A 10,367-nucleotide genomic window follows, 5' to 3' on the forward strand; every position below is an offset into this window, starting at 1 on the left:
TAAGAAAGTATTGTCTTATACTTTGCCTAAAATGAGAATGCATCATAATCAGTGGCGGCTGGTGAATTTTGTTTTAGGTGGGGCTGAAAGTTTGTAAACCAAACCCCTGTAGGGGCGTCATCCTCCCCTGGAAGATTTCTTTGTGATTCTCACATACAAATATTGAAGATCTTTGCTCCTTCTCAACTTTGTGGTAATGTTATTTTCATAAAATACAACCAATAGTATGTTAATGTTTGTTTTTGCAAATGTGTTTATTCTGTAAAGGAATGAGTTAAATGTTTAAAATTGTTTAAACTATTAAAATGACTGGTTAATAGTGCTATTATGAATTGCAATGTCAGCACTATTTTTTTTCCTGCAATTTCAAATGCACTTGTTTTAATAAATAAATACAGCGTTTTAAAAGCATACACAATCTGTGTAAAAATATTAGTCTGTGGTTAAAAGGACTTGAAAGGACTCGAAACTCAAAATGCAGGACTTGGGACTTGACTTGAGACTTTCTAGTCTTGACTTTGGACTTGACTCGGGACTTGCCTGTCTTGACTCGGGACTTGACTCGAGACTTGAGGGCAAAGACTTGAGACTTACTTGTGACTTGCAAAGCAATGACTTGGTCCCACCTCTGCTAAGAGTATATGAATAAGAGTGTATGAATAAGAGTGTATGAATAAGAGTATATGAATAAGACTGTATGAATAAGATTGTATGAATAAGAGTGTATGAATAAGAGTATATGAATAAGAGTATATGAATAAGAGTGTATGAATAAGAGTGTATGAATAAGAGTATATGAATAAGAGTATATGAATAAGAGTGTATGAATAAGAGTGTATGAATAAGAGTATATGAATAGGAGTGTATGAATAAGAGTCTATGAATAAGAGTGTATGAATAAGAGTGTATGAATAAGAGTGGATGACTAAGAGTATATGAATAAGAGTGTATGAATAAGAGTGTATGAATAAGAGTATATGAATAAGACTGTATGAATAAGAGTGTATGAATAAGAGTATATGAATAAGAATGTATGAATAAGATTGTATGAATAAGAGTGTATGAATAAGAGTATATGAATAAGAGTATATGAATAAGAGTGTATGAATAAGAGTGTATGAATAAGAGTGTATGAATAAGAATGTATGAATAAGAGTATATGAATAAGAGTGTATGAATAAGAGTGTATGAATAAGAGTGTATGAATAAGAGTATATGAATAAGAGTATATGAATAAGAGTGTATGAATAAGAGTGTATGAATAAGAGTGGATGACTAAGAGTATATGAATAAGAGTGTATGAATAAGAGTGTATGACTAAGAGTGTATGAATAAGAGTGTATGAATAAGAGTATATGAATAAGAGTATATGAATAAGAGTATATGACTAAGAGTATATGAATAAGAGTGTATGAATAAGAGTATATGAATAAGACTGTATGAATAAGAGTGTATGAATAAGAGTATATGAATAAGAGTGTATGAATAAGAGTGTATGAATAAGAGTATATGAATAAGAGTGTATGAATAAGAGTGTATGAATAAGAGTATATGAATAAGAGTGTATGAATAAGATTTATTCATGTATTTTATTATATAAAAATGGGAGCCATTACCTCCCTGCTTGGCACTCAGCATCAAGGGTTGGAATTGGGGGTTAAATCACCAAAATGATTCCCGGGCGCGGCCACCGCTGCTGCTCACTGCTCCCCTCACCTCCCTGGGGGTGATCAAGGGTGATGGTTCAAATGCAGAGAATAATTTCGCCACACCTAGTGTGTGTGTGTGACAATCATTGGCACTTTAACTTAACTTTTAATGATGTTATTCATATTGAAAAGCTTAACGGACGTTCATTTGCCCAGGTCTGTGCTAAGGTGATCTCTAGAAGTGGTCCACACTCCATGTCAGTAGGTGGCGGTAATGCGCACCAGAAGGTTGCTTGCCAACCTGCTATAAAAACAAAAGAAGAAGAAGAAGATCCACACTTCCGGGGGGTGATGACGTCGCGTCGTGACGTCATATTTCAAAATGGCAGAGCCCGCGGAAAGACCCCCTGGAGTCGACTACATTTCCCAAGAAAAGATGTCAACAGCGCGACTTGTAACAATTATAAGGCCGAGGAGGGTTATTTGAACACACACCATTCAATTATTATAAATGAAAGTCACGTTTTTTAACCGCTCCGGTGTCGTCCCAGCGGAAGTGACGCTAGCACGTCATCAGAATACAACAGGTTGCTAACTAACACGCCTCCTATCATGTCAGCGCTGTTATTTGTTCCAATGTCATTCATTCCTTCTCATTTAGATCAACACGACGAGAGAGACATTCTGCCGCTAGACAAAGGTCACCGAGCAGCGACGAAGTTTGCATTTTCGGTAGGTGAGTGTTCAATTGTCCTCCGAGAAAAGTTGCATGAAGTCATTCTATTACACAAGTGAAAGTCATACACACTTAATATGCTGGAAAAGTCCACTCATGTCAGCAATTAACTTCAAATGTCAAACTCATTTGTGATGTTAAAGGGAAAACAGTACTTAACTGTGCTTAAATGTATTTATATTATTCAAATGTGAATGATGCTGTATAATAGACTGTATTTATGTTATTGACATGTGAATAATGCTGTATAATCAGTGTTGGGACTAACGCGTTACAAAGTAACTAGTAGTCTAACGCGTTATTTTTTATATTCAGTAACTCAGTTACCGTTACTACATGATGCGTTACTGCGTTATTTGATGTCATTTCTTATGTAGTATCGGCTAGAAACAGAAGATCTGAGTGTGTTTTATTGGAGAGTTGCAGTGTCGTCCTTCTGAATGATTCCCGGGCGCGGCGCCGCTGCTGCCCACTGCTCCCCAAGGGGATGGGTCAAATGCAGAGGACAAATTTCACCACACCTAGTGTGTGTGTGTGACAATCATTGGTACTTTAACTTGAACTTAACTTAATTCTTCCTGTGTCACAACGGGCACAAGAGAAGAGGCGCTGTGTGTGTGAGTGAGTGTGTGTGTGTGAGTGTGTGTGTGTGTGTGTGTGTGTGAGTGTGTGTGTGTGTGTGTGTGTGTGTGTGTGTGTGGGTGTGTGTGGGTGTGGAGAGGGGTGGGTGTGGGCGTGTCTGTGTTTACTAACAAGACATCATGGTGGAGCTGAAGCGGAGTTTCTTAACATGGAGATATTCTAGACTGACCATGTGTCTTCTTTTGCGGGGCTGTCCGGGCGGAGTTTCTTAAATGCCTCAAATGTCCAGCAGGGTTGCGTATATATTTTCAATATACGTTCAGGGTTAAGATGGGGTTAAAAACAAAACTAATTGTGCACACGCAGCAGCATTCGTGAGGGAGGGACAGAGAGAGCGAGGGAGTGGATTGATTGATTGAGACTTTTATGAATAGATTGCACAGTACAGTACATATTCCGTACAATTGACCACTAAATGGTAACACCCCAATAAGTTTTTCAACTTGTTTAAATCGGGGTCCACGTTAATCAATTTATTTCAAACTGTCATTGCTCAAAACATAATATTGAATCAAAATCAATGTTATTATGAATTATTGACCTATCCAAGGTTCCCATTACTTCACATCAAATATTACACTTTGAAAAATATTTTTGGTGGAAGGTTTTGCATATTTTGTGTGTTTGCCATTAAAAACATAGTTTTGTTTGACAAAAAAAGGGCGGAAAACAAACAAACAAAAAAACAACATAACTAAAACATTTTGAAATGAGGGATAGATCTGAAGTTGATGTAGATTCCAGAGATTTAAATATAAAATGTTTGTATGCCCTGGCACACCATTATCATCATTTCATGACCCAAGCAAAACACTTTTTACACTTTTATACTGAAATAAATACACCTACAACTTATTCAATAAAAACTAGCAGCAGCAGTAAAGTTTAGATCCATGAAGGAAAGAAGAAAGTGAATGAATGTTTATAACTGAATACATTTACATATGTATACAAATTTGTTTTCTTTCTTTATTATTTTTTTTAATGAATTAAGTAACGTTTATGACAACCTTTTTCCAAAACACAATATATAATGTGAGATATAACAGGATCATGCATACGTTTATCTTTTTTGTTGTCAAAACGCTTACCAAAAAGTGGGACCCCAAAAATTTAATGTAGGACCCCATTTTTATGACTTGATGGGGTCCCTGGGACCCCATTTTGAAAATTCCTAGCGCTGATCAACATATTGTATTATTCTCCAGTGCAATAACAGTACTTAAATGAAGGGCATTAATGGTAGCTTTAAAAAAAAGAAGAAGAAAAAAACGAGTAACTAAATAGTTACTTTTCACAATAACGCATTACTTTTTGGTGTAAGTAACTGAGTTAGTAACTGAGTTGCTTTTGAAATACAGTAACTAGTAACTGTAACTAGTTACTGGTTTTCAGTAACTAACCCAACACTGTGCATAATAGACTGTATTTATATTATTCACATGTGAATAATGCTGTATAATAGACTGTATTTATATTATTCACATGTGAATAATGCTGTATAATAGACAGTATTTATATTATTCACATGTGAATAATGCTGTATAATAGACTGTATTTATATTATTCACATGTGAATAATGCTGTATAATAGACTGTATTTATATTATTCACATGTGAAAAATGCTGTATAATAGACTGTATTTATATTATTCACATGTAAAAAATACCTTAGTGTTTATTGTCTATTGTGAGCGAACTGTGGTGCTGAATTTCCCCGAGGGATCAATAAAGTACTTTCTATTCTATTCTATTCTAAAAACATCCAAATCCATTGCTATTCTTTATATAAAGTAAGACACATGCTGAATAAGAAATATCTGCACATGATTCCTTGAGTAATTTGATTACAAAATACATTCGAGGAATTGTTGCTGCCTCGAGGTGTCGTATATATATATATTTTTACGGCATTTTGCCTGGTTCACTAAACAGTAGTCAAAGCTCACGTTTCGCACAGACTGTTTAGGTGTTGCACAGCGTGTTTACGTCACAGATCATCCCCCCCTTGCACTGCACGACACCGCTCTTTTAAGTACGCTCCAGTTTAGAAAACGTTTAAACGGCACCGTATGATAATCATCAAAAACGCACGAGAACTTTGTTTATGCGGTCACACCACACAGCACATAGGGCTGTGAGCGCACCTGTTTTTATTAGCACATACACAATTTTAGCTGTGCTTGTCAGCCTTCAATAATGAAAACAGGCGTTTAGGAAATAAGACGATTAGGCCAACCACAATAATTGAGGGCACATCTTAACGTGTATAATTAAACAAAATGATGATTTATTCGATTAATCGATCGGGATATTCGATAGAATACTCGATTACTAAAATATTGGATAGCTGCAGCTGTAGTTATATTATTCTTTTATTTTTCCATATCTAACATACTGTGTTGAACTTTGGGGAAATGTTTATAGAACAAACACAGGCTCAATAATTCAACTTGAAAAAAGGGTAATTAGAATAATACACCAGGCTGGCTACGATGAACCTACCAATCCATTATTCGTAAGTTCTAATGTAGAGGTGTCAAACTCATTTTAGATCGGGGGCCACATGGACAAAAATCTACTCCCAAGTGGGCCGGACTGGTAAGATCAAGGCACGATAACTTAAAAATAAAGACAACTTCAGATTGTTTGTTTTTTTCTTTGTTAAAAATAGAGCAAATCATAATGTTGTTGTTGTTTTTTTTACACTTACATGTTGCGGTCAATAGTATTCTACCTTTATTTGTCGATATGTATACTTTCTGATTAAATGATGTGATAATGTTCATCAGTCAACTCATTGGTGTTCATTTTTAATCTATTAAGATCAAATAATAATATGTTATTTAAATGGAGGCTTCTCACATGATGAGATAACTTCTGGAAATGACTGGCTCATAATGGCCAAAGGTATAAATGTGTGTGTCCAAGTTAAAGGAAAAGGCAGGCTGTCTTCTTCTAATGGATTTATTACAATCTTTACAAGCTGGGTGACGTTTGCTGTGGTCTGGAACAACGTGGCGCACAAACAACTATCAGAAATGCAGCCAATATTACGTACAGATAATGTGTCATGAGACATGCAAATATAAATGAAATGCACAGAGGACATAAGTAAAGGAAATTAAATGAGCTCAAATATTCCTACAAACGAGTCATAATGATGCAATATGTACATACAGCTAGCTTAAATAGCATGTTAGCATTGATTAGCTTGCAGTCATGCTCTGACCAAATTTGCCTGATTAGCACTGCAACAAGTCAATAACATCAACAAAGCTCACCTTTTGTGCATTCACGCACAGCATAGAACGTTTGGTGGACAAAATGAGACACAGAAGAAGTGGCATAAAACACGTCTTTCTGTGGCAGCGTCGGAGAAAGTCGTACATGTAAACAAACAACAATGAGTTGAAGGATCGCTGAAATGAGTAGGACAAAACAGTGCTTGCTAAATCCTCTCATCAGTGAAGCATGTTTAACACAAACAGTGGGACTTCTAACAATTAGGAAGGTTTGTGTCATGTTTGTTCTCCTACAGAAAATATATTCATCTTTTTCCATTTCCACACATCTCTGAAAGAGGTCCAGGGAGCCACGAGGGCGGTGCTAAAGAGACGCGGGTTGCTGACCCCCGGCCTACACCCTAGACTGGCCGCAGGACACATGAACAAGCCTTCGCCCTCAAATCAGAGAAGTATTCATTTACTTTGTATTCAGTTCAATGCATTTATTGTCATTGTCATAGTGAATAACACACACACTGCATAGTAACCATGTATCAAAAATGCGTTAGGTGGTGCAATCCTGACCCATGAAACGCGTAAACACAAAGGGTGCCACGAACCATGCACAAAATTCATAGTCTGGTATGGATCGGTACTTGAGCGGCGCCGTTCGATGCATTTTTTCAATACCCAAAAGAGGGAAATGTTCATGCCTTTTTTTTTAACTTGTAGTTTATTGAAATTGTCGTTGTCCACGACAGAAAACGGTCGGCAAGGCGAGTTTATTTACAGAGCACAGTTCGTACTACAGGCAGGCCAGTCTAGTACCCGCACTCTTTTACTACCAAGCCACGCTGTTGTAACACGTGCAGAATGTGGCTCGGCGATATCTTACTGAAATAAGCAGGGGCGGCCATGAAAAAGACGTCGCTTGGATGGCAACTTTTGTTGCTCCAAAAGCTGTATGTACCTTTCAGCATTAATGGTGCCTTCACAAAGGTGTAAGTTACCCACTAATACACCCCCATGTCATCAATCTTTATTGCAGACCTTAAGATCCATTTAAACATATAAAAACAGAATATAATACATTAAAAAACAAAACAAAACAAGTTTTCCATACAATTACAGACGCTGGGTTTTCAACTTTGCGCCTAGAACAATCCGGATGGTTCTTTTCCTCTTTGGACCGGAGGACACGACGTCCACAGTTTCCAAAAACAATTTGAAATGTGGACTTGTCAGACCACAGAACACTTTTCCAGTTTGCATCAGTCCATCTTAGATGAGCTCGGGCCGAGCGAAGCCGGCGGCGTTTCTGGGTGTTGTTGATAAATGGCATTCGCTTTGCATTGTAGAGTTTTAACTTGCACTTACAGATGTAGCGACGAACTGTAGTTACTGACAGTGGTTTTCTGAAGTGTTCCTGAGTCCATGTGGTGATATCCTTTACACACTGATGTCGCTTTTTGATGCAGTACCAACACAAATACAACTTTGAAACTACGTGCTTTCTGAGAAGATTACCGTAGTAACTAGTATATCATGCAAAAGCGCAGATTCCAACCAATCAGTCCATCTTAGATGAGCTCGGGCCGAGCGAAGCCAGCGGCGTTTCCGGGTGTTGTTGCATTTATCAACAACACCCAGAAACGCAGAGTTTTGAGGACGGAAATGAATTCATACCATTTTAGAATAAGGCTGTAACATAGCAAAATGTGGCAAAAAATGAAGCGCTGTGAATACTTTCCGGATGCAGTGTACAGTATAAAGGGCAGATCAATAGAAGTGATAATTAGACGTTGCAGTTCATGGGTGGGATGTGAGAGAGGGTCACTGCCTGAGGATACAGACGAGCTGTTGGCAAGTTGTCCTGGCACGTATAGACCTGTTCCTTCTACCTGAGGGCCGCAGGTGAGGAGCAGGGTGTTGTTGGTCACGCAGGATGCTGTGCACTCGCCTCAGACAGCAGGTAGTGTAGACTGTGCCCATCTCTGGAAGACTTTCAGCTCTTTTAATCACCGATTAGAGCGTCTGCTGTCACGGCACACTTCTAAAAGCTCACTCTTACACTAGGAAGCGGAGTCATTCATTGCGCTTTACCTGACACATGAAACGTGACAAATACGATCGCTGAGATGAAACAGATCAGGCCCGTGAACAGGTTCTATCCGGATGAATTTGCTAAGTATACAAATGAGCTGAAATTTTTGTATTAAAGAAACTGCTGTTTTAAATGTGTCCACTAGATGTGGCAATGGCAATTCTTTGTATCTTTGTAGATGATGCTACATACAGTATGTACAAAAAAAATAAAACACATGATGTTAGTGCAACAGTCGAAGAAAATGAGCAAACTACATAAATAACATTCTGTAATTGGATTTTGATATTATTTTTTTTATCTTGTTAGATTGAAAATGAACACCAATGAGTTGACTGATGAACATTATCACGTCATTTATTCAGAAAGTATAAATGACGACAATTAAAGGTAGAATACTATTAACTGCAACATGTAAGTGTAAAAAAACAACATGATTTGTTTATTTTTGAGAAATTCTATTTTCAAACAAAGAAAACAATCTGAAGTTGTCTTTATTTTTAAGTTATCGTGCCGTGATTTTACCAGTCCGGCCCACTTGGGAGTAGATTTTTCTCCATGTGGCCCCCGATCTAAAATGAGTTTGACACCTCTGGCCTAGATAAATTGGTAAACATCCTCACAAATATTGATATAAAGCATTACCGCATTTTCCGGACCATAGGGCACACCGGATTATAAGGAGCACTGCCGATGAATGGTCTATTTTTGATCTTTTTTTCATATATAAGGCACACCGGATTATAAGGCGCATTAAAGGAGTCATAATATATATATTATTTTCTAAAAGTAAAAGACTTCCTTGGGGTCTACATAACATGTAATGCTGGTTCTTTGCTCAAAATGTTGCACAGATGATGTTTTACACATCATCTTCAAGCCGCTTCCGGGTGCGCCGTTTTGTGGGCGCTCTTATTTACGTGGCTCACCTTCGGCAGCGTCTTCTCCCCGTCATCTTTGTTGTGAAGTGTCAAAAGATGGCGCTAACTGTTTTAATGACATTCACACTTTACTTCAGTCGATAACGGAGCAGCATCTCCTCATCCAGAAACAACAACACCAGAAATGTGTCCCGTGAAAAACCGTCCGGCCAGAACTCTAATAACTAAAGTTCCTTGGGTGAATAATGGTAACTCACTACACCGGTATGTTTTAGGGCTTTCATGGCGAGTTTACTGACTGAAATAAGTAATAACTTTACACTGCTTTTTATTAGAAATGGCAACAGCAGAGGATGGATGTCACATAACAAGACGGTGGAGAAAAAGAAGAAGCTTATCGACTACGGTGTCGGCACGGACTACAAAGGCGGACCTGCACACATTTTCAGGTACCAGAAGGTAAGAAAAGTTGCTTTTGCATAATATTGCGAAACAAAACACCAGATAATATGTCTTACCTTATACACACAGCATAATAATACTCCTATGTTGAAGCACAGTACAATCCATCAAGTGGTGTGGCTTCATAGCTGACCAAAGTCCTACTAAAACATTTTGATAGATTTTTGAGCGCCGTGTGTAATGTTCTATATTTTCAATGGAGCATATACAATGTTGGTGTTGTTTACTTGAGTCATATTGCGGTCTACACGAAATAAAATAAAATCAATAACGGAGCAGCATCTCCTCATCCGGAAACAACCACACCGGAAACGTGTCCCGTGAAAAACCGTTCAACCGGAACTCTCTAATGACTAAACTTCCTTGGGTGAATAAAGTAAACTCACTACACCGGTATGTTTTAGCGCTTTCATGGCAAGTTTACTGACAGATATAAGTGAGAACTTGACACTACTTTATATTAGAAATGGCAACAGTGGAGGATGAATGTCACATAACAAGAAGATAGAGAAAAAGAAGAAGCTTATTAACTACAAAGGCGGACACACAATTTTTCAGGACTCATGCAGATCCCAAATACAGATCAGCAGGTACCAGAAGTTAAGAAAAGTTGCATAATATTGCGAAACAAAACGCCAGATAATGTCTTACCTTATACACACACCA

General features: G+C 37.7%; 1 long non-coding RNA gene across 1 annotated transcript; it reads left to right on the forward strand.

Moving 5' to 3' along the window:
- The first annotated feature begins 2,004 nt into the window (after positions 1–2,004).
- LOC133645058 (uncharacterized) lies at positions 2,005–6,648 on the forward strand. The gene is made up of 3 exons (XR_009824888.1): positions 2,005–2,236; positions 2,311–2,385; positions 6,611–6,648. It is a non-coding gene; the product is annotated as an uncharacterized LOC133645058 (long non-coding RNA).
- Positions 6,649–10,367: the final 3,719 nt, after the last annotated feature.

This window comes from Entelurus aequoreus, linkage group LG28, assembly GCF_033978785.1.
Source record: "Entelurus aequoreus isolate RoL-2023_Sb linkage group LG28, RoL_Eaeq_v1.1, whole genome shotgun sequence".
Lineage (NCBI taxonomy): Eukaryota > Metazoa > Chordata > Actinopteri > Syngnathiformes > Syngnathidae > Entelurus > Entelurus aequoreus.